This window comes from Thalia democratica, chromosome 2, assembly GCF_965202585.1.
Source record: "Thalia democratica chromosome 2, ktThaDemo2.hap1.1, whole genome shotgun sequence".
NCBI lineage: Eukaryota > Metazoa > Chordata > Thaliacea > Salpida > Salpidae > Thalia > Thalia democratica.
This window is the reverse complement of record NC_139166.1, coordinates 94,631,430-94,658,542: the sequence shown is the minus strand read 5'-3', so window position 1 is coordinate 94,658,542 and position 27,113 is coordinate 94,631,430. Positions and strand designations below refer to the sequence as shown.

The window sequence follows — 27,113 nt, the reverse complement described above, 5'->3', positions numbered from 1 at the left end:
TTTAAGCAGTTTTTTACATGAGCAGTAATAAAACTTTGATTTGACACGAAAAACTTATCATAAAGATAAAATATAGCTCATTCAAAAATAGCTATAAAGATATTCTTATATGTTTAAAATAGCTCAAAGTAGCTTCACACTATCATTTTATGTTGTTATACTACATAACATAGTTTTCAACCCCAACCTTAATTTTAAACTTAAAATAGACCCAAAAACGTGTAATTTCAAAATTCTGCAAAAAATTCAGAACATATAGATGAATTTTTGAAAAACCAATGGCAACCCAGGTATATAGAAAGTATTTAAGGTGTTAAAATAGCATTTGCAAAGCATGTAAAACATGCTAGATTGCAAAAAACCAAATGATTCTTTAACTAATTTAAATCAAAGTTGTTATTCTTCTTAATCTTTAAAAAACAACAGATCTTGTAGAGGTTTTACTTGTTTACATTTAAAGGTTTAATAGTTAAACAAAAGCATCACTATATTTATAGTGCATAACACCTGTAAAAGGTAATTGTATTAATTATATTTTTTTTGTAAATGTTTTTATTGTAAAAGTTTTGATTTGTGTTCATCAGTTAATTATTTTAGTAAAAATTGATAAGACTTTATTTACCGATAAAATTTTCAAAGGTAGTGTTTGATAAGCTCTTTAATATAAAATATAACCATTAAAAGTCACTCAAGGGTTATATTTAGTATCGAATAGCTTAATTTATCATTTAGTTTTAACTTAAGTTAAAATTCAATTGAGGTTTTAGTGTATATATATATATAAACACAATGTTCAGATCAATATTTATTTCTAAATATTTGCCTGGCGGTGAAACTTTGTAGTACAAAGTGAACTTAACTGAAAACTAAATTTTTAAAATTTTTTAATTACAAGTTAAACATTAAACCCTGAACCCTTTACTTGCAGCAATAAAAAATATATTTAATATATTTCTAACCATCTCTGACACAATAAGATAAGAAATTAGTTTACCTAAACTTTTAGATTGTGTGACATAATTACAGAATGTTTTTTTATGATTGATACTTTTAATTTTAAAACCTAAGTATTATACTTTTAAGTGTACAAACTTAAAAATACTAATTTAAATATTTTTAAGTAATTTATTTGTTACAAATTACTACAGAAACTTGCACTTTTGTAAAAAAAAATAAGTACTATTAGAATTTACAAGTATTTATTTTATTTCGTTTTGTTTCTTTGTTGTAAACATGATAAGAAACTGTAAAACGTTTTTGTTAAAAAAATTTATAATTCAAACAAAAATTTAATAATACGACTATATTATTACAATTAAAAAAGTATAATAACAATTACAATGGAAAACAACCCTTAGTTTCAAGTCGAATGAAGTCTAAGTATAGTAATTTAAAAGCAAATTAAACAAAAAAAGCTAAAAAATTTGAGAAAAATATGTAAAAATAACAGACTAGTGTATTTATTTATTCGTCTCTAAATAAGTGTTAGACATTTTTTTATTTAAAGTTTTTTTTTTTTATATAGCTGTAAAATACAAATCAAACGTTACTATAATGTATTTAATATGTTTAATTTTTTATGAATTTGATATTTCGAAACAATGGTTTGAAAAATACAGGTAAAATAAGTTGCATTTAATAAATATTCATCAAGTATCTACAGAATTGCAACTTTTTATAACTTTTACGTTTATCTAATTTGTAATGCTAGTTATGCTGAATAAAATTAAATTATAAACAGATTGAGCGCTTGACAAATTTGAGCGTTCATATTCAAAGTTACTACCAACGAATAGTAAACAAAATTCAAAATGCTACAAATCTTTACCAATTAGAAACGATTGAAGTAAACTACCAATTAAATACACACTTCTACCGACAAATATTTATAGAAATAGAAACGTCAAACTTAAACATTAGAGATAAAAGATATTACGATAAACTTAAGGCACTTAATAGGGAGTTTGGTCGGTACATTCACACGACACATCGAAGAATTTACAACAAGAAACAACACTTGTTGTACAAAGGACTCACCCCGAAAAGAATCAAGAAATTTCACCATTATGTAGCTGATGATTCAACTCTAGGCGTTCAATGCACAGTTTGCATTCAAGATGTTGAAGTTGGTAGAAAAATGATGCGTCTCGACTGCAATCATGAATTTTGTAAAGAATGCATTGAAGGATGGTTTGCTGAACACAAAACCTGTCCTAACTGTAGAAAATCATTTTAAATGCAACTACTGTTTATTGGACTAGAGTTAGATATTAATGAAGTTTTGCGAATATATTTTGTTGCTTCAACAAATTCCACATTTTTTATGAAATTTTGTTTATCTTTTTATTTATAACTTATTTTACTAAAAAATTATTTTATCTACTCAGTTTTAGACAAACTTGAAAATTTTTTAAATAATATTTTGACAGATTTAAAAATGCACTAGCTTTTGAAGACTTATGCTTTAATTTTGTTTAAAATACATGTCTTTACTTTTAACTGAAACAAATAAGTCTTAGCTGTTTATTAAAATTTATTTCATCTTATCGAAGAATGTTTAAATTGTTGATTATTGTCTTAATTTATTGCAAATAAGTCTAAATAGTTTAAGTTAATCCTAACTGGCCATTGAATTGTCTAAGTGATTTAATTGCGTGTTAGTTTAACATAAATGACTCTAACTAACAAAGGTTATACCTTAGTTGATGTTAATAAAATATATCTATATTTATAAGTATTAACTATAAAAACAAGATCCATTTATACCCTAAGTAAAATACAAGCTCCTTTGAATTACTATAAACTAGTTTATAGTGATAGAAATTACTAGAGTAAATTTTAACTTTTTATAAGTATATCTCATTTTTTTTTTATTAAATGGTCATTATAAATTTATAGAAAAGTTTATGGTAATATAAGTTCTTGAGCTGATCTAAATTGATTTGTTTTTAATAAATTTTTTAAATGTGAGCTAAACTGTGAAAAACAATCAATACTAGAATATTAATACATAGGTTATGATTTAGTATATTAGAAAATGTGAGTATAAGTTTCATATAAATTTTTTCGGACCTTAAAAAAAAGTAATGCTAAAACTTGTGCTTGAATTCGTTTTGTTAATATTAGATTGTTAATCTACTTAAAAATAATAAATATATGCAGACATTAAGTGTATATTGACATAAACCAACTTGAAATAATAAGTTTAAACTAAGATAAAGCTGTTTAGACAGAAAAAAAACAATTTCAAAACTTTGTATGTAGTAAACATCGAAAAATGGTTTTTAACACTACTTGCTACCATAAACTACAAGAAGTTAGAATTTAGCTTTTTCATTCTCAAAAAGACTCAAAATTCTCATAATAAACAACCTTGTTATGACTGATGTTTTTACTAAAATTTACAGGCTCTCCAAAACATACACAATAACATAATATTTTTAAATTCTAAAAATCTTTTTAATCCCTATCACAAGTCATTGATGACACATTTAAATAAACAATCAATAGCATCTAAGTATAGACTGAAAGCTATATTAAAGAAACAAAAAGATACTTAAAATAACAACATGGTCTTTTTAAACGAGTCCTCACTACTTATACTCTAATAATCTATCCATAAAATATATGTCTTAAATTTTGTAAATAACCTTAGTAGAGATAATTAGAAAAAAATCTAGTTAGGCCTAAGCTATGCAGATAAGATTTAACTAAACATAAGTGACCTAGGGAAAACCTCACTCAAATGAAATAAAATAGATTACCTACAAGAATACTTATTTTTTATATTTTTGCAGGAGAAAAGCCAAAATATTATTTGAACTGAAAAAGGTTCACTATATAAGATATAGATTATGGTAAACTCAATTTATTGGTACTACTGATCACAACTCTATTTAATTACTGTCTTAGACTACGTTATATAAATTTAACAAGACATTTTGGTAAGTGTATCTATTATACTAAAGAACAACACATTAGCAATTAACTACAAAAGATGAAATAAACTAATTAACATATAAATCATTCATTTAAGGAATTAAACTCCAGTATAAATATTAATTTTATATTCAAACAACACTTATACAGGATTACACAGATAAGTTATAGATAAGAACAGTAACAGTATTTCCTACACTCAGCTACACAAAACATAACTAACTGCACATATAAGATATATTTGTTGTGGTTTTTATGGAGTATTTGATCATTAATTAACCCTCGTCTGTCATTGGCCTTTTAGGTGCTTGAAATAGAATAGTAAAAGCTAGTTGCTTAATTTAAATTCATAGCTGTTGAAATACTAAATAAATATTTTAGATACAAAATGGATTTTTGTGGTCTTAAGTATACTATTAATATTACATCTAAATATTTTAAGAATATTTTTGTAGCATTTTATATAATTATATTTTTCTACTTATATAAAATATTTCATCAATGTAAAACTAAAAGTATGCTATCTTTGTGCTATGATAATAAAAACAGTAGTATTATTAAAATAGTATAATCAAGTTATGTGTAATTAGATTTGTATAAATAAGTTAAGATCTAATTAACTTGGATTTAAACCAATAAAACAAAACAGATTATTTAAACAAAAAAAATTACACTAAACAATAAAATAACTACTAAGTTCAGTTCTAGAACTACATTTGGAAGGTCTTAACTATAATCTCTACATACTATCTGTGGATGGGTTGATTTATTTCGATAAATCATAGAAATGAGAATTTTCTTAAGATCAATTTGCAATCTGGTTGACTGATTCTAAATTTTAAACATTTTAAAATAAATGGAAACAAATGACACATAAATCCCAATACAAAATACATCTGTATCTTAGCTATATCAAATCTTACTATTCATTTAATTAGTAAATAGTTGAATTAATACTTCTTTATACTACTCAGTTACAGGAAAAATCTAAAGTGAAAAACATTCTACATTTTCCTATTTACTAGAAAAATATTAATACATTGTTTCTAATAAAAAAATTAGTAGGTTCAAAAAACCCATTTTGCATAAATCATTTATTAAATTTGCACTAAGCTGTTTCAAGATTTGGTAACTCTGGCAAACCTACATAATTAATTTAATTGTAAAACTTTTTCTACTAGTTCTTTATAAGTCTTAATTCATAATATATTATATTCTATGTGATTCATAATATTTTATATAACTTCTCAAAATTTAGTAATTTAGACTTGTTTGTATCTATCAAAAATCAATTTATTTTACATAAACTGACTTTTATAAAACTTTACTACTCAGACTAATTTTCTGGGTATGAGTCAAATATTCACGAAAGAATACTTTTGCACGTATTGTCACTTTTGCACGAAGACACGTTTGCTCGGCGTCAATTTTGCACGAAGGGTTAGTTTGTAACAAAGACACTTTTGCACGGGTTAAAATTATTTTTAATTTATTTAGCTTTGCAAACTTTTTATTTAATTTTATTTATTTTCACTATCATTATTACCCCTAGTCTATACCTTTCGGTCGGTGTTTTTTTGTTATGTTGTTAATTTTTTCTTATTTATTTTCATTGTGCACGAGGGCACACAATTGCACGTATAATTTTTTGCACAAAGACAAACTTGCAGGAGAGGACAAAATTGGAAGAAGACAATATTGCACCAAGGGTCAACTTAGCACAAAAGAAAAAAAACGAACAAAAAGATAAATTAATAAAAAAAAAAAGTAATTGACCGAGGGTAAGGGTTAGTTGTAATTATTAAAAAATAATAATAGATAAAAGCTACCGACCGAGGGTAAGGGTTAGGGGTAACAGTGATAGAAAAAATAGTTAAACAAAAAAAATCAACTAATAAACATCAAATAAGTTACCGACCGAGGGTAAAGGTTAGGGGTAACAGTGATAGTAAAAAAAGATTTATAATAATAAAAATAATTTAACTTGTGCAAAAATGTCTGCTAGTGCAAAAGTTACCCTTTGTACAAAAGTGACTTCGTGCAATTTTGTTTCCTCGTTCAATTTGACAGCTACCCCAAAATAAAGATACAATTAATACATTAAAGTTAGCATAAACTACTAAAATCACTATAACATAAGAATTTCCACAAGTATTCTCATTTTGTTAACTTTTCTAAAAAAATACTTTGTTAACGTTTGTTTTTTGTGTTTTGTATTTTATCATTAAGCTTTATAAACAAACAAAAAATATTTTGTAATTCTTTATATGTGTAAATATGTATAAAAAATTATAATCAATTAAGTTTTAATAACTTTGCTGTTAATACTAGTCAAATATAAACCTTAACTATTAATACAATTATATATTTAAATAAAAACACTAAGTGGAACTAATTTTATTATAATATAGGATATTAATCTAATTTATTTTTATTTTATTAGTTTTTTGATTATTCTGATGAAATTCTGAACATTAAACTGTCTTAATAAACCAAATTTTACACAGCTTTAGCTGTAGAATTTCAAAGTATAGAAGTTAGGACAACTAAATCTCACTCTAAATTTAAAAAACTTACTGATTAGAAAATTCTAAAACTAATGTAGGTTTTTGATGAAAAACCAAACTAATTTAAGTCATCCTGAGTTTAAAAATATAACTTTCTGAGTTACCCTGAGATATTCTGAACTGTTTTGAGTATGTAGCAACCATGTTAAAATATAGCAACCATGTTAAATAACTAAATACAATCTCAATTAATACTAGTGGTATAAATATTTAAAGTTCCAAGCTAATCGTTTGATAGTAAAAATATAAACTAACAGTTTTTGCTTTACAAAAAGCCAAAAATGTGAAAAGTTATCTGTTAATTAAATTTTCTGCAGTTTTAATGAACCCTTACTATTAACTAATTATATTAGATTTCTATAAAAAATCGCAACACTTATTAGAGCATGACATTTTAAGTTGATACGAGCGTTTATGGTTAATAAGAGTATTATTTTTTATAATCTAAGAAAAATGTTTTTATCCGAACGTAAAAAAAATAAATTCAAAGCATTTTTCATCATTTATATACTGTTATATAATACAAAAACTTATCATAAGTTTTTGTACATTACAGCCGTAACTGTATTTTTGTGAACAATATATTATTTTTATAATTGTTTTAGTATTTATTTACTTTATTTTAACCATAATCCTTTTTTATAAAAAATGTAGAAATGACAGATTTAAGTTAAAGCATTTAAAAAAAAATTAACAAAAACTCACTAAAGTTGTAAATAGTTTATTATAAACTACTGCAAGAAGTTAAAAGCAATTTGAAACAATTTAAAACCTTACCAAAATACTAATACAAATCAAAATTTCATATATCAAAACTATTAAAAATTTTTTTTTACTTTGAAAGCTGGTCTTCCTTATTTATATGATTAAAGAATTAAAATGCCGGGCTAAGTTTATCCAAAAACGTTTTAAATTTTTTACAATGGTTTACCAAACTTTCTTTTTTATTATTTGTAAATGAATCATACAAATTAAAACAAAAGCAATACCTCTCCATTATTGATTAAATAAAGTACAATTGCATTAAAAATACTACACTACAATACAATTGCCTGTTTAATTGTTCTAATAAATGTTTATACAAATTTTTAGTTTAAATACAGTAACTATAATATAATTTTTAAGTTTTCATTTTTAAAAAGATCATTTACAACAAATCATATAAACTAGTTTAAATAACTTTATTCTATAATTGCATTTTAATTCTGATTGGAGTATTACTTTAAATGTAAATAAAAAAGGATTTAATTACTGACCTAGAATTAAACAGTAAAACATTTCCAATAATTTGTCAGCAGCAGCAGCATCAGACTTTTATTTAAAGTCTTTTTTTTTTTTTCTTACTTTTAGTTTTAGGTTTAGTTCCAATAAACTTAAAGTTTAGGATCAAAATAATGCTTAGTAAGTTCTTTACGTTTGTCATCATGTTATACTATTTCTTCTATTCTTAAAATGAAATAGCTTTTCTGAGATATTTAAAATTGGGTATTTATTATTTATATACCATTTGCATATGAATACCATTAAACTACTACATTGCTTTTTTTAATTCACAATTTTATTAAAACTTTACTAAACGTTTTTATCAAGTGCTATATAAAGTTTAAAATAATTAGTAAGTAGATAATTTTAAAATTAAATTAAACATATTATGATGGATAATTATAAAATTTAAACAAAACTAGATAAAAAATATAATATTAAGTAAGTTGTCAATAAACTTGTTAAACATTTATACAATTTGCGTGTTAAATGTAGGTCTTTATTTTCTATATTATTTATTCTATCAAATTCCAATAACTACAAGTCTTCAAGAAACAAAACAAAAACATTAGTTAGCACAAAATAGCCAAATTATATTAAACTAACCTAAGTTCGCCTGGGCATTTAGTAAAATGAAATAATCAAACAATTAATATTAAACTTTGATTATGGATGTAAGTAATCTCAGATATCTAAATAATAACAAAAAATTAAAATTAACAAATTTTTTTAATGATAAAAAATTAATCTGAACACTTGAATTATTTAATATTTTAACTGAGGTTTTCAGAAATATTCAAGGTTACCCAAAATTAGCTGAGTTTTTCAAAAATATTTTACTAGCTTAAGCTGGGCAGTATTAACTTGAATCAGTCAATTTATAGTTCCTACTACTACGATTTATTTGCTTAAAAGTTTAAAAAGTTAATTTTAGCTGTCATAGCTACATCTAATTTTAATTAATATTTTTTTATAATATAGTGTTTTCTGCAGTTTATTTCTGATTTAAGTTTCTTTAAAATTCTTATATACTAAACATTATAAACCCTAAATATTATCTAGCAGCTTTTACAAGTTTTGTTAATTTTTCAGCAAATTTCCTTTTTTTTTACAAAAATAGCCAGCTTTAGTTTAGATAAATAGTTAGTTGAATTTTATTTAAATTAGACAGGTTATAGACTAGTCTAACACATGAAAAAAATTGAAAAAGTCAAAAAGCAGGGTTCAGTAGGCTTTTATTGGTTTCGAGCCGCAATTTATTAGCATTTTACTCTTTGTAATAACTCAAAAATGTTTGGTGAAAGTTTCCGCTTTGCTGAAAATTGTACCTACGACCTTTGTTTTGATTTTGTGTGAAATTTCAGAGTGGCTAGTGTTTTAAAACTTTCTCGGGCTAAAATTGCATACTGGCGGGCTATACCCAAACTATTAATAATAAAAAAAATACTACTATTAATTTATTTAAATATTTAGTTTGCAGAATTCAGTACTTTAATTGTTTAGGTAAGTAATTGAAGTGATCTAAACTGGTCATATTTATTTATAAGTTTGTGTAATTTATTGAATTTTGTTTTTAAATTTATACTAGCGTGTCTAAAAAAATAAACATTTCCGGACAAAAAGGTCAATACTTTAAGTTTGATATTACTTTTTTGTACGAAAATTATTATTTTCTATATGTTGATTAATTTTTTTATAACCTAACGCAGTTTTTTAATTTTAAGAGTAAAAGTTTACGATTAAAACTAAAAAATAGCAAAAAAATACTTAAACATAAATTCAAAAATTTTTACATCATAGTACAACAATGTCACAGAATCCTTATTTTATAACAAAAACACAAAAACAAGTATATATTTAAATACTTATAAATTTTTTAAACTGTTTGTACAATAACTTTGTACTTTGCAAAACACCACTTTACAATACAATAACATAAGTTTGTATTAATTTCATACGAGTTATTATTCCTTCGATCAAAAAGTTAAAGCACAGTTTTGATAGCTTTAAACAAAACATTGTTATGAAAAATATTATAATGAATGATAGGTATAAGTTATTTGGATTCGACCGAATCCGAATCCGAGTTTTACTTTTAAATTAGGATTCGGCTGAATCCAAACCCAAATCTTATTTTCAAATTAGGATTCGGCCGAAACCGGATCCAAATCTAAACGTTGAACTTTTGATCCTGCCGAACCCGAATCCGACTTAAATAATTTAAATCCTAAAAACTTAAGCTGCTTGTGATGTAAACACAATTAAAGTTTATAGGTAATAATTACTTATAGTAATATTCTTTATTAGGTAAAAAAGTTTAAACAGTATTTTCAGGTGGTTAATAATTAAACATGTTTTTAATTAAGAATAATTCATTTTGAAAGCGACCAAAAAAGACAATTGTCTTGCAAAAAAAAGTTAGGTACACAAGAACTTAGTTTTAATATTTTCATATCCATGCAAACAACATTATTTCTATTTTTGTTATGCAAAATAATAAGTTATTGATATTAATAAATGCTGAAAGGAAAGAAACCACAAACAATGTTTTAAACAATTTAATCTAAGAGTTAGTTATTATTGTGAACATAAACTAATTATAACATAAACTTTAGTAAGTGTTCATATTCATAACACAAAGTGCAACTAAAAATAACATGGACCCGTAATAAATTGAAAATAATACCAACTATAGTAAAGGTCTAAAAAAGAATAGGAATTACTGTTTTTATAAAAAATTTTAAGTTTTACTTTGAATTACACTTTTACCATTACAATAAAGAAATATATAAATTAACTTAAGCAACTGTTTAAAAATATAAAACGAACTTTAAAAAATATATTAATTTTAAAGTTGCAAAATATATCTTTGTTATACTTCAAAAGAATTTTCTTGTTTCTTCAATTTGTACAGGAGAAATAAAAGTTTTTCGCCGGTCTTTGAAAGTAAACGATTCGTGCAAATTACCAGCTTCAGAGAATAAGTTAACATACACATACTTCAAAAAGTATCAGCAAATAAACTAAAGTATCAAAAACAGTCGTAGAAATAAAAAAAGAAATATGTATTTATGATAAAGTTTTCAACTTTTTTTTTATACAAAAAATAACTAGTGAAACTAGAACCAATACAGTAAAAACAAAGACTTCGAAAATTCAAACACATTTTATTTAAAAGAATCAAAACTTACTTATAAAAATACAAGTGACAAACACTCAGCCATCTATATCTAATTATCAAAAATAAAAAACATCAAGTTTCATAATACTATCAGGTTCTTGACATCTTACTTTTCTTAGTTGGGGGTATGATAAGTTTTTCTTGTTGTGACTTTCTTTTTTGTTCTAAAAATTAGTTTTTTAAAATAAGCTAACTGTACAAAGAAAGTCACAAAACTTTGAACTTATAATAATGAAAAGTGTTATAGATATTTATACAGATTTCTGATATAACAAGTTTAAAAAGTTTACATAGTTAAAATATATTTAAAGTAGTACAAATACCTCTACTCCAAAAACTTTTTTCAAATATGTGTTGTAAAAGTATTTCTTTAGTGACTGGATTTCTTATACTTTCCATTATACCTAAAAATATTACAAGTTAAGATTAATTTTATTTAATTCTATTTTTATTTATTATATCGATGTAACTTATAAAATTCAAAAGTTGTTAAGAAAATTGCAGCTTTGAAAGTGCAGTTTTATATATTTTCATCGCTGATTTATTTTAGTTTGATTTTAAATTATCAATTTTATTAGTACAACAAAGTTCTACAGTATAAGCATTTCGTTAAATTTTTCATTGAATTATTACGTCATTTTATGTTCTAAAACTTAAATTTATTCTTTTATCAATTTCAATTCAGTTTAATTTAGTAGATATAATGTTTGTTAACACTGTTATATATCTTAAATAATTTATGCACTGAAAAAGCTGTATAAATTTACAATTAGTATACGTCTCGCTAAAAAAAACTTCACAAAACTACAGACTTGCACAAAATTTTCTTGAGTGTCAAGGTATAACAAAAAATGCTATAAAAACATTATTAGTCTCAGTTTAATCATTACCAGTTTGGTTGCTTGTTTATTTTAAGGTGCATAATTTTATGAAAAGCTAACAAACTTAATTATTTTTTATTAACATTAATAAACAAACTCTTTGCTGTATTTAAAGAGTTAGGGTAATTCTTGTCGGTTCTTTCACGCATGAACGCCCATCCGTTACGGTCCAATGCGCACTCGATTATTTTTCCATCGTACTCACGCATTTTCTTTGTGCACTGTTTTATTTTAAGTTATGTTTACATTTTTTTTAAAGGATAAAACAACTAGCGTATCATATCATATAAAAAGTTGCTAGTTATTGCACTTAAGTTTAAAACGATTCTAAGCAGTAATTTTTATTGGTATATTACTTGCTACAAAATAAAACTTTATATTAAACAAACAATTGAAATTTTATCAATAACTTGGTTTAAAACCTTTGAAAACTCAAAAATAAAAACTTGAAATTTTCAAGTGCTACTAACTATCTTATTATTATTAACATGTTGTAGCTTTTCTGATGTCTATACTTAGTTAAGCTAATATAGTGAAATTTTTCGTTAAGTTGTCAAGTTTATTTCTAAATTTTATTTTTGGCAGATTAATAAAAACACTTACCTTTTTTAACTGACCGAATGGAAACTGATAATGACCAACATAAAGATTCCCTTGAAGTGTAGGTAGTAGTCCGGTTCCGGATTGCATTCCTATCTGCAGCCGGAAGTCGATGCTATTCATACTCGCAGGTTTCCATTTGAGTATGTCATCACATCTACCAGACTTATAAAACTGCAAAAAAAAATATGTCATGTTCAATATTATGTTTACCACAGTTTTACTCTAAAAACAGTTTATAGCAAAAATAATTTATCCATTTTATAAGACACACTTGTTTTGATTTTTGTATAAATATTTAAGTTAAAAACTCTAGAAATTGATTTAACTCATAATATTTATAAAACATACAATGTTAATATTTATAAAAGATTTGTTTTAGTACTGACTTTTGTAAAAGAATTCATATATAACTATAACATATATAACATTACTCTTTTTAAAACTTCAAAAAGTTATTTAATTGTTTTTATTTGGTTTTCATTACAGATGAACTATCTTTAGCTTTTTTGTAACATGCTGCTCTCACTGACATCGTTGAGATGTAAAAACGTAGTCACTTTTGCAATGACAATCAAAAACGAATATTGCGTTGCATTATTTAACTCGTGGGTAGGTATAGCATCTGTAATAATTCGGTTAAGCGGGTGGTTAGCTTGTGCTGACATTGCGGAAAAGACTACATATGTTGTAAATCTCAATGCTTCTTTGTAAGACGAAGGCAGCATGTAACAAAAAATCTAAAATGATTCATTTCTGTTAGCGTTTCATAATTATAATTTATAAGTGAATTACGCAGCTTATAAATTATGCAGCTTAATATAATTTTATGTAGAGAAATATAAAAGAAGAGCTATTCTAGCTAACTATTAAAAAGAAAAAAACACAAAAACTTTGCCTCAATTTCCAAAGCATTTGTTCCATAATATTCAATAATCAACATAAAAGACGACAAAAAATACCAAATCATAACGCTTGTACATTATAATTTTAAAACAGACTAACTTTAAATGAATTTTATAAAATGTTAGAAAAATGGCCATTCTTTGATTTTACAGGATAACCAGCCTCAAGAATACTATAAGGTTTAACAACTATACTTTTCAACTTACATCCTCAGGTCCAGAAGGTTGAAATATAAGCCCATCAATTTCATGAGGAAGTCCTTTACAGAAACTTGAGCTGTAAAGTTATAAATTGAAAAAAAGAATAATAACATGTTATTGAATTTGATAAGTACATGTAATGTGTACAGAGCTACTCATTCTTAAAAAAACTTTGTAAAATTTAATGATATTTTAAAATTGTTTTGATATTTTTCGTTTATACCAAAACATTACATATAGATTTAAACATATATTAAAACTAAAAAAGGGCTTAAAAAGTCAAAAAATTCAAAAAAAACCTATTTATTAACAGTTTTTAGAAGCTTTATTGCTTGTAATAACTAGAAGAAAAATAGTATTTAATTTTTTTCTCGTCAATCGAGAGCAAAGGGGGATTACTTATGCAAAAATTAAACAAAAAGCCATAAACATTAAAAATTATATATTATATGTATATCAGAGAAATAAAAAACATCTGTTTACTAAAGTACAAACACAACTTACTTTTTATCTAACAGTACGTTTACTGTACTAAGCTTCCAAAAGTCCTTTTTTCTCACACTAAACGGTTCTAAAGTTTTATCAAGTTTACCATCATTGAACTTTTTGTTTCTAGGACCAATCAACTCTTTATCTATACACAAGGCTCTCCTTCCAAACGGACACTGCCCAACATCTTGACCCTTAAATAGACAGTTGTTAGTTAAACTGTTCAATTAAAACTAATTGTTTCTTAAAATCTTAGTTTTACTAAAACTTTCTAATAAAAATATTTTTTTCACCAAAATTTCAAATTACGCATTATTATAATTGTAACACAAAACAATGTTTAAAAGACTTGCTGACTTGTTAAAATACCAAAATATACAAACCATGCTACATATCATAACTAAAATAATGTCTTTAGATTTTGAATCGAAAGAAAAAAACTACGAGAATTTATATCTCTTAAAACTGAAAAGAAAGGTAACTTTTAAACTATTTAAAAAACAATTTATATACACTTACTAGATTTTTCGTTTTAAACTAAGTATCATCAACAGAAATTAAACTTTAGAATAATTCAGTTCAACAATTAAATAAAAGACTTGATTAAATTTTGATATAAAACTAAAATAATAGTTCTATTAAACTTAGAAGTAATTTTTAATTATCATAATTTTTTTTATTAATTTCTTAGTCTAACAAAGATTAATATATTTGAAATTTTCTGTAAGTAAACCTGAAACTTGATGATATCATATATCAAGAAACGAGGAATTTTCACTCCTTTATGTTCATCTATAACGAGTTCTCCATCAACAAGCGTTTGTTCTAGAAAACTATTCATACCTTCAGACTTTCGATGAAAAAAATTCAAGTTACTTACCTGCAATTTTTAGATTTATTCATACTTATTTAGTTATTGATATTTTAAAAATGAAAAAAAAGGGTTTTTCTTGCGTTAATATATACCTTTATTATATAAACTTTTTAGTCTAGCCTAAACTTTAAAAATATACTTAAAAATATCGAAAACAAACTGTTTCAATTCATAAAAATGTTAAAATTTATGAAAAAACTTAATTCAGAAATCGGTCAAACAGCTTTTTGACAAGAAACAGTTGAAAAGATAATAATGGATAGAGGTTTAAGATTTCTAAATACAAAAACTACTTATCTGTAATCTTAAAAAAAATTATCAGTACTTTTGAGTATTTTTCACCATCAAATTAAAAAAAGATAGCAAAAGTCTACAAGGATACGCTTGGACTTTCCTATGACGAGAGACTATCTTTAATTAACATAAAGGTACAAAGGCAAAAGTACAAAAATGACGTCACTTATCATACAGCAAACAGTGAATTTATCGTGAAACATGAAAAACCGTTTGTTGATGGCAACTGCAGGTTTTTCCGTAAAGACAGACTGACGAGTTTTAACGAGAACTAAACCCGAGTTTTTGCTCTACCGAAAGATTGTGGTCTGTAGACCGAATTAGTATGATAATGCCTTTATGTTAACCATCAGAAAATCTACATAACTAAAATTAAGATGGATGGTATGTAGGTGTTCTGAAAATTTTATGACAAAAATCGAATAGCTTTTAAATAGTTTGATAAAAAAAAGGTTCGTTAAAAAATATGGAAATAACTGTCTCTATTCTATAAAAGATAGTTGCCAAATTATTTTGGAAAATTATCCAAAGGATTTTTAAATTTATTCCAGGTTTTTAGAATTACACTTTTTAGTGTCTATTTTTAGTTTAAAACTAAATTTAGGGTAAAAAAAATATGTTGAATAGTAAATTGACATTAAAAAGATAATTTTAAGCTTCTTTTCTTTGAATATTTATTTTTCACATATTTATTTGAACTAATAATTAAAGTACTATGTAAGTAATTCCTTATGTTTTAAAATGAATAAAAACATCTTACTTTGAAAACCGCGTTATCGCGATCTAACATGTAAACTTTGTCTTTTTCCTGAGCATGAGAAAGCGCGTCCCATCCGCTTTCCAACTGACCATGTAAGGCTTTTTTGAAAGAAGTTCCAAGTTATTTCTTGTCATAGAAACCGGTTGCGCTCCTAGAAACCCTTTTCTATCAAAAACACAGTTTTATAGTTTTTTATTTCATTTTTAGTAGTTTGACGTATAACAAAACAATAAAAAAACATATTTAAAAACTTAAATACCTTAAGCAAAAAATAAAGATTTAAGTTTATCATATACAGGGTTGCCATACAAAAAATTGAGTTTCTTAAAAGTATAAAATTAACATAAAATCTTATATAAAATTATCAAAATAAATTAAAAATATTTTGTTAGGCTATTTTTAAAAAATTTTTAAATAAAAAAGTTATAAGTATATTAATCTTTTAATAAAATCTGAAAAAAAAAGTTGTTTAAATTACATTCTTAACAGAAAATGTTTATATATATAAAAACACTTTTTAATATGATCTAAGTTTTATCATTTTACATGGGAAAATTGTTTAAATTTTAAGTTGCTTCAAAGTTTTCATTGAAATTTGTTCAAAAATCAAAGTTTTATGGCAAACTTGTATATAGCGAATGAAATATTCTAGGATAGCTGTATTAATGTACTTTCTTTGATGCTTTAAGAACAAAAAAAAAATTGAAAAATTTAAACACTCAAGGTTTAAGTCCAAACAAAAAACACATTAAAAAAATAAATACAACTCATTGTTTGCATAATTTTATAGGTGGCGCTTTAGCATTTAATTAAGAGTATAAGTTTTATTAAATCGTGATGATTTCGTTTTGGACAATTCAAATTCCGACTAATCAAAACATATAACTTTCTTATGAAAATGTTTTTTTTAATAACTAAAAGGTTAACGATTTCAATGTTAACATTTAAATTTACATGATTTTTTTTATGGTGAATAAGGTGTTTATAAAGTAATGAAAATTTTCAATTATTGTTAGTTTATTATTCTTTCGTACTTTTTGACCATCATAATCTTATCAACTTTTCCTGTATGCATTTTTTTTTCAAATTAAAATGTTTGTTATATAAGGCCTCTTAGTTACTTTTAAAATAATTTGAGCTGTCAGAATTTGAGTTGTCATATAACTTATTTTTTATATCACTCAAAACAAAAGTTTAAATATTAATATCTAAAAAGCTACTTTATAGCTACGAGCCATTTCAACTAACTTTTTGTTCTTTAACATTTTTTGCACTGTATTTTGAACTTCAAAAACTATATCACAATTCGTAACTTGATCGACACCGGAAATCTGAATCCCATCAATGAACGATTTCTTAACTATCTGTATTTCATATAGTAAGTAATATTTCTATTACATTTTTTCAGCAACTTGGTTACCAAAGACAATAAAAAGGATCTGGATATAAAATAATTAATTGTAAAAAAAATTAAATACTGTAACTTTAAACTTACTTTAAATTTTCGAATTTTTGATTGCGTACCATGCTCATCATGTTCTTCTTCTGAATAAAAAACGCTTGTTATGTATAAAAGTGTTACTTAGAAAAATTTACTGGAATAATTAAAAAATGGATACAATTACCTTATAAATTTATAAATCTAAAAGTTACCAATATATACTTCATACTAAATGCTTTGACTAGTACTTTTTAAACAATAGGGAAATAAAATTTTATCTCTACGTATACGTTTAAATATAAAAAATAATCGCTGAAAGTACTTGGTAAATTTATACAGCAATCAGTTTTCTACAACTAATTTTTATTACTATAAATAAAAACTTGAAAACAATATATAATTTAATAATCAGAATAGTCGTCTAATTAAGTCATACACGTTTAGATTAGTATTTATTGCTTTAATTGTTTACATATAAGCATCAAAACAAGCATTTAAATACTGGTTCATCTTATAATCAAAACTATTTAAAGTTATTGAAAAGTTTTACGAACCTTCGTCTTCATCGTCACGCTCTGCTTGCCACGCGGGTAACTGAGGGGGATCCGGCAAAATGTCTTCACCAGGACAGTACTTTCCGTACAGCTCAGTTATGTAATCTTCTTTATATATTCCTGGTTTTCTCGCCATACAAAACTCTTCAAACGCTGCATCCAGACTGTATAAAACAAATTGTCAGGACGTGTCTCAATTTACAACTCCGTTTAATAAAATAAAAACATTGTTTAAAATTGAGTGAATTTCTTCTCGGATTTTTCGTAAACAAATTAGTTTAATAACAGATTTTAATATGTGCTTTGTGTATGAAACTCTCTACACTGAATACAAAATAAAAAGTTATATATTTTTTTAAATGTCATAGGGAAGATAAAAATATTTTTTATTTTGAATTTTAATCTCATGTTTTACATAACTAGTGTAAGTTACTTGTTAGTTTTTACCGTTTATTGAAGATTCTAGTAAATTTTAAGACATACGCGATCAAAGATAGCATATTTAATAGGTTTTTTATGTGAGGCGCAAACTAAATGGGCAAAAGTAGACTGTTTCAATTTAAATCTAACTCAGCCTTCAGTTTTTGAGCAAGTTTTTTAAGTTTTAAGGTAAATTATAAATAAAAAATAAAAAACTGTTATATAAAAAGTTTTTTTGTTTTTGTAAAAAACAAATTGAAATAAAAAAAAATGATTTTTTAATAATTCTGGTAATAATTATTTTATAATGAAGTTTAATCGAAAATTTCTGCTTTTAAAAGTTGCTTGTAATATTAAAGTACATTTCTTTGAAATTTTAATTACATTTCTCTAAAAATGAATGAGTAGATAATATTTTAGGGAAATTTTAAACATTTTGAGAAAATCGGTTTTGAAAGTTTTTGATTCTTTACGGTTGTACTGGATTTTTTTACAAAATTTTTTATGTCTCAAAACTTTATCGATTCTTTTAATCTGTAATAAGTATGTTGTAGTATATATTTTAAGCTTTAAAAGAAGGGCCCATGTTAATATTTGTAATTAAAGTTAAATTTTAAAATTTAATAAGCTTAAAGATCGAAAAATATAGTTTATTTTCATCAAAATAAAACACTAATTCGTGTATTAGGGATAAATTAATTAATTACCCTTTAAAAGGGGTAAATTCGGTGTTAATATTCGAAAAGGGGTAAAATATGAAAAAAAAAATGGTGAGAAACGCTGATCTCACTTCTTTTGTTTAAATCAATTTTCTTTTTATCCGAACCATTTTAAAATTAGGTTCGTACCTTACGGGATTATTGATGACTGTATGCGTTTCTTTATAAAATTTAGTAAAAAGCTTAGACACTATAAACTACCTCCAATCGAGTCTTTCCACCAAATATGATATAATAAGAAATCCTGTTCTGTTGAAGCCATGGGTACAATGCACTCCTATTATTTTGCCTGGATTATTTCTTCTAAAAGTATCCACAACTTGGTTAAATAGTTGCACTGTGTTAGCATCTGGACATTCACCATGTCTAAAATTTGAAAATGATACCAAAATCTTAGAATAATTCATTATTTTTAACAAACTATTCAAGCTTTTGTACAACAACAATTTTATAAGTACTTACTAACGTCGAAAATTATGCTATCTATAGCTTTTAGTTCTTTAGAGACACGTGACCAGATGGAAGTACTCAATAACATATTAACCTAACTCTTTAGGTAAATATTAAAAAATAATAATCAAATAAAATAAATTAAGTTCAAGAAAGCTAACTTACAATTTTTTAAACTGTAAAATTTGTGTTCATATAGTTACAAGTTTAATTCTAATATGATTAGATTAAGGATTTTAAAGGGAAACTTAAGGATAAATATTTGTTTACAGCTTAGCCTTATTTTGTAGGGTTATACAGGAGGCGTTAAAAACTTAATATATTTTTTAGATAGAGGTTATTAAATTTTGACCATAAAATAGTTTGTCTATGGGAAGCAAAAACTAAAAGAGCGAATAAAAAGTCTGTTTAAAAATATCTCTTGCTACGTTTTTGGAGAAATATCTCAAAATTTCAGGAAAAGTTCCTTGCAGTATTATAATAAAAAATTGTCTTAATAAACTTATAAAATATTAAAACTTTTAAATTTAAAACTTTATAATATACCTATTACTATTTAGTTTGACAGAATAACACCGAAATATTATTTTGATTTTTTCAAATTTATTAACTGGATTTTGTAGGTTAGTTAAAATTGTACGATTAAGATTAAATTGTAAAAAAATGATTTACTTCCGCACCTGCCCTTAAACGTGTGAAATAAATTTTAAGCATTTAAGTAATCGACAATTATTAATAGAAATTTAAAAAACTTTACTTATATATAATTTAAGATTGTACTTTGTATGCCTTAAATGTTAAAATGTATACTGATAAAAGGTATAATGCCTTAAACTATATATTAATGAATACTCTACAAAGATTGCAACAAATTCTGATTTCCTGTACCAAAGTTTACTACAGAAAATTCTTTTTCTCAAGCATCAACCATTTAAGTTTTAAAATTATTATCTAGCTAATAATCAGAATAATTTTCAATGGTAGTAATTTTAATAATCTAAATCATGCAATTAAACTTAAGACAATTAATTAATAAACTTAACTTAAGCTAACACTTACCCTTTGCAAGCAATCTTTTTATGGAGAATACCTTCTGATTGAAAACTATCCGGTGAATAGTATCTAAAAAGCAAAAAATATTTCTAAAATGCATTGTTACATAGAAAATTAATTAAAAAAATCTACATAAAATGTTTGTAACTTATTAGTTGTATTTAAAACCGTTTTAACTTAGACGTATTATTCTACAATGTAAATCAACAAGTATATAAAAAGAAATATTTCTAAAGAGCTTTCTTCTTTTAACTAATCTTCAAAAGTGTACATACTAACTATTAAAAATATACTTTTAAGAAACTAAATAAACATTTCTTGTTCTTTTAACTACTTTATATTTGTTTCACCATTTTCATTTATTAACTATAGAACTTTTATTACTTAAGTTATTAGATACTAATAAAGTTATTTAAGGGCTTAGGAAGGTACATCTTTTTTTTTACAAGTTGATCTTAGTTTGTAGAGTTTTATCTGAGCTGCGAGATAATTTCAACCGCTTAGCAAAATTACAAGATACTTTCAACATGTAAGCGATTAAACTCAATAGGTTCTTTATAGAAAGCACAAACCAAAAATAAAAATTAAAATATTTCATTCAAATTTTTTCTTCTCTTTCCTTTTTTGTTCAATGTTTAATCATACATCTTATAAACAAGAAACACAATGATATTGTTCAACTATTCTTTTTTTTTGTACTAACATTCAGAAAACTTAACGTCTTAAAAACAAAACGAAAAAGTGTTTGGATACTAAATCTCAGTTAATAACTTAAGACATGATTTCAAGCTACTTCTAAGATTAAACTTGAGTTTTTTACCTCGTATTATATAAAAGAAAATTAAATTAAATGTTAAAATACTAACATAACAAACTTTAATTAATATGATTTTCTGATAAGCTAAAGTAAAAGTTTTATATACAAAAATTTGAATTAAAAGATGAATATTTACTTTTTTAACAACTATTAAGATATACAAAGTTAAGTATTTCCTAAAAAAAATTACTAAAGTCCAGCTTTTTAAAGAAGTGATAATGAAATATAAGTTTTCGCCGGTCTTTCAAAGCAGTTGATTTTTCTTTTGTTTAATATTTTCAGATAACAGTTTTCAATATTAAACAGAAGATAGAAGTGCCGAAAGATACTTCTTTGCAAACTTGGCTAAACGTAGCTTAGACTTCATCAAGATAAAGACTTCAGCTTCTTTAATTTACATCATTAAGCTTTCTTAAAAAACCTTAATTTATGTTTTAATCTTTTGACTAACCGAACCTTGTTGCTCACTTTCGTGAGTAGTTGTACTAAATTCTGTTTAAAACTTTAAATAAAATGTTAGAATTCATAAAGAAAATTATTTGTAGATAGTTGAAAAAGAGCATAAAGTACTGCCTAATTAGGATTATTAGGCAGTACTAAAGTAAAGTGACTATTTTGATCAGTCTAGCGACAACTATGCTTTTTTACTTATAAATTGAACAGCCTTTTAACCTCCTGTTAGAAAACAGGAAGGAAAAAGTAAAGTTGATATCGTGGGTCAACAGCTGTTATGACTAACAGCAATCTGCTGTCATGAAGGTTTAAGTTTGAGCTATTGTTTGTACTATAAAATATTTTTTCACAAGCTATTTTTATATTTTCTGCTAAGGTTGCTATGGTTGTAGAACCATATTGACCTTGTTGACTTTTTGCGTTAAATGAAAAAAAAAAGTTCATTAGTTCTGCATGCATAAATGGACTTGACAGCAATGCGTTGTTTCTACAGCACTGCTACTTTACTGTGACAAAAGGTTAAAGCAGCTTAATAGCTAAAAAGCTGCCATTCTTCTGATGTAACAGTAAAATTAGAATCAAATTCACTGTAAACCACGTAATACTGGACACTTTGTTTTAAGTTTTGTAGTCTTTTCAAAGCTAGTATTTCAAGCAAAAATCAAGTTTTTATTGTGTACTCAAAATTAAAAAGTAGTTATTTTTGTTTTAATTTTAATGTTATCAGTTAATGGAAAAAATCTACGAAATTTCACAGTTCTTTTTTTTTTATTACTAATTTAATTATTACTAGACGTTCTTTTTTAATTACAAAAACATTTGAAATATAAGTTCATTTCATATTTGAATTTTTGGTCCTTTTAATAAATGCTTATAAATAATAACAATTTTAATTCATAAAATCAGGTATTTAAAATCAGTAAATATTCCTTAAAAACAAAATTTAAACAAAGATACAATTATTTAATTAAAATAGCTCATCACGGAATGCTACGTCTTTTATATAGACTGGAACCGGATTTAATCAATAAACAGCCCAAAACTTATCCTAATTTTGGATTTAGTAGATAAAAAATTTAGTTTAAATCTAAAATTATCTATAAAATATAAATCTCTGAGTTTGTTCTAAAGAACCTGTTAAATATAGTTAAACTATTATATTAAAAGTAATTATAATTTTTGCAGTGCTTATCAAAAGGGTTTTATTTTTGTTTCGGGCAGTCAGCAAAGTAAGACTATTATTTTTGATAAGTTTTGTGGAAACAACTACAATAAGTATACATTGTTGTATATTATATGTAATAAGATGAATCGTGGTCTTAAATTCTATGATATTTATAAGTAACTATGTCGCTTATTAATCTTCAATTTTATGTTTTCAGTTATAACATTACTTTAGCTTTTAAATAATAAACTCGAATATCTTGTACTAATAACCTATAATTGTTTTTTTCTTCTTATATACCTACTTACCCGTAAGCAACTTTATATTGTACAACGTGAAACTAATAACTAAAGTTATTTATAAGTGTTGTAGAATTATGTACAGTAGAGTGCACTAGATGCGCGGACATTGGAAGTAAGTTTAATCAATTTTTTTAGCGTTTCAAACCACATAGGATTATTTGTAAGCTACATATAAAAAAATGTCTAAAAAAGTGCTTAACATTGAAAAAGTAATTTCCATGCTATTTACTGATATAAAAACTAACTTACTGATCATACAATGAGCCAAAATCATGTTTAGCTGACAATAAATGTATTAAATTCGTTTAAACTAAAATTTAAAAAAAATTGATGATGCTAATGTGACCAAAAATTATATATATATGACTTTTTAATTTTAAATAGAAACATTTGTATTGAAGTAAAATTTATTGGACTTCAAGTGCTACTTCTCAAACTATATAAATATGTTGTTTTTTATTACTAAAAAATAGGTTTATTTGAAATTAAAAATTAGGCAAGTTAAACTCATATTTTAAGTATATTCGTTTTGTTTTTTTTTCAAATGTTAAGTAAATACTAATTATAAAAGTTAGATAATATAAACAAATACTATCTTCTGAAATTATTCGACGGAAGTTAAACATACTTTTTTTTTTTAACAATTTAATATATATATATTCCGTTTTGTTGAAACAATACTAGCACATTACCCTTTTTTTATGATTTATCATTTATAAATTATAATAATTAATATTTATAAAAATAGTTCGTATTTTTCAAAAGACTTAATAAACCAGATAATAAAGTGAGCTTTTTTTTTTAATTGCAAAAATTAATACAAACGTTAACTTTAAAAAAAAAATTAATTAGTATATTAGTAATATTTTCATCCATAAATAAAACTTTGTTTGTAGATTTAGTAAAAATTTGCTTTGTAATAGCTAGTAAAACTTATATATTATTACCTTTTTGAGTTGGTCAGATCAATCACTAAACCTAAATTGCAATTACTTCTAGACAACATCCCAGGGTCAAACCTGTTTCATTAGTATGTGATATTTTCTTAAATTTATAACTACAAATACTTATATCAGAGTAACCAGAAATCACCTATTTTTAAAGTTTTTACCTTACTTTTTTATGAGGATACTGAACAGCTTCAAGTTTTTGATAAAAAAACAAACAAAACCAAAGGCGATTGATTAAAGTCGTATAATAAATGAATTAGTAATTTTGACAAGAAGACTTAAACTGTTCACACAATAAAACTAATACGTAACTTTATTTGATTAAAAAGTTTATTTTACGTAGCAAACCTATATAACTTAAAATAAAGTTGTTAAAAAACTGATAACAAAAAATTTTAAAAACATATTTAAGCACAATTTCATAGTAAAATGCAACATTAACACTTGTCTATCCACATTAGAATAACTTAAATATTAAAGTGCCAAAAATAAATGTGTTTATAAATAAAAAAACCTTTGACGATGACAAAATTTGGTTTTTTAATTTTTATGGTAGATTTTTAGTATTAAATTTATATTACTATTTTACTTTTGAAAATTGTTAAAAAATAAAGATTTTAAGATATTTTTGTTCAAAAATCAGGTTTTTTTTTTCAAAGTTTCTCAAATTTCAGGTTTTTCTAGCCTAAATTGTCATACTCCAGGTGTTTCCAGGATTTCAGAGTTTTTGGCAACCCTGAGAATAAAATTAAATTTTTCGTGAAAAATAATTTGATATAAAAAAAAATTAACACTAGTTAGCAGAATTTAGTTGCAACTTTAACAATAGAAAAATAAAAAAAAATCCAAATTAGTTACTTGTATTGATCTTCGACTTCAAATTTACCATCTAGAGGCGTTTTAAAAGGAAGAAAAATATTTAATATTGGTTGTCCTTTTCTTGGGCAATGTAACCACCTTGGTGGTATTAAACTTTGTTCATTATTTTTATAACTCATAGCTTTTACACAAGTTTGTCTAAATAAAAATAAATAAACATAGTTTAAAGTGCTATAAATTAAATGTTTTTGGAGGCTTAATGACTTAAAGTAAAAACTTTTTTGCTATACTATATAGTTAATGTAGTAACTTGCTTAAATTTAACAACAAAATGTTCTAAACTTAAGTATCTTTAAAGAGACAAACTATAAACTTTAATATAAAAGTTCTATTTATGTGGTATGTTTTTCTTTCTAAAGATGAGTTTTTAAAACCACAAGCTTTTCAGTATTTTTTACATTCTTAAGTTTTGCACTTTATTATTTTACATATTTTCATTTGTGATACCTTCCATTTGTTTGTTCAAAAAATTTTTAAGAATTACCTTTATAACTGATAATCTCTTATATTTCATACATGAGTGAAATATTGAACTGTTTGAATTAAATTGTGATTATAAAAACTGATACCTTATAGTTTAAAATAAATTTACAGTTAACTTCCTCTAAAATATAACAAAATTTTTTGGGTTTAAAGTACAAACTTATATTTGTTGAAACTAAATTTAAAAAAATCTGATAATACTTAAAAATTAATGAGAAATAAAAAGAAATTAAGAATTAAAATATAGTAAAGTATAAAAAAAAAATTATAAGTATGATATTGTTAATTTGTTCTTTGAAATAAAAACTTTATGTTTTCACAATTTGGTAGTTTCATTTCCATAGGTTACTTTTAACATGTTTTAAGAATTAACTATTTTTTTCTAATCTATTCAACTAATCTTATTTTTATACTTAATAAAAACTATTTTTAGAAATTTTTGTTTACAATTTTTCATAAATTTACAGAACATAGAAATTAACTAAAATCATTTAATTTGATAAGGTTATTTGTAATAGACTTCTTATATAACTTTCAGATAGCAATTTCTAACTTAAATATTTACTACTTGCTGTCAAAATCTGACAACAAAAATAGCTAGTTAGTAATTTTAAGGTGTCAGTTGAAATAAGTTTATTCCAAATATATCCAAAAATAACTTTACTTCTTTTTATGGTTGATTGATTTTATGATGAGAAAGTTTGCTTAGACAAGCATTAATTTTATGATTTTATGAATTTTAATTTTTATTCAATTACAAAATTTAATTAGATTTTTTTGTTACAAGTTTATTTAAATTTTAATTTTTATACATTACATCTTCCAGCTAAATAAAATAGATAGAAGATTATGTTGTAAAATACAAAAGTATATTGTATGTTTAAGATTGTAACTATCGTTTAAAGTTAGAACTAAATGAAGTTTAACTTTGTTTAAGCATTTTACAGGGAACCACACACTTTCAAATTATTCAAGATAATTTTTAAAATCTCAAATTTCAAAATGACTAAGGTTGATGTGAAAAAAAAAATTCTAGGTTTGTTTGTTTTGTTCGTCGTAATATCTAGGTAGTCTTAATTTTTTCTTAATCTCAGTCAAGTTTTTGTAGGCTTGAATGAGGTTTATTTTTTTTGTTTTAAATAGTTTAATTTTTTTAGAATTCTTTTTTTGAACACTTATTTTATTTACTTTTAAATTTTTAAAGTTTGTAAAGATAATTTTGAATGATTTATCTAAACTTAGTATGACTCAGAAGTCAGGACGGTTTATTGTTGCTTAAAAAAGATGGCGACGAGCGTGAACTTAGCTTGAGAGCGTTTTTGAGGAATTTCTTGAAAATGTCTAAACTTAAGACCAAATTATGTCCCTATCTTAACAGATAAATAAAAACTTTTTTTTTTTATTCTAAATTACGGTCCTTTCTCTTTAATTAAAAAAAATATCCATTGAATTGGGGTTTGACGTTTTTAATGG

At 24.2% G+C, this 27,113-nt stretch overlaps 1 pseudogene; it reads right to left on the bottom strand.

Moving 5' to 3' along the window:
* Positions 1–11,040: 11,040 nt before the first annotated feature.
* LOC145829128 (mRNA-capping enzyme-like) lies at positions 11,041–23,602 on the bottom strand (annotated as a pseudogene).
* Positions 23,603–27,113: the final 3,511 nt, after the last annotated feature.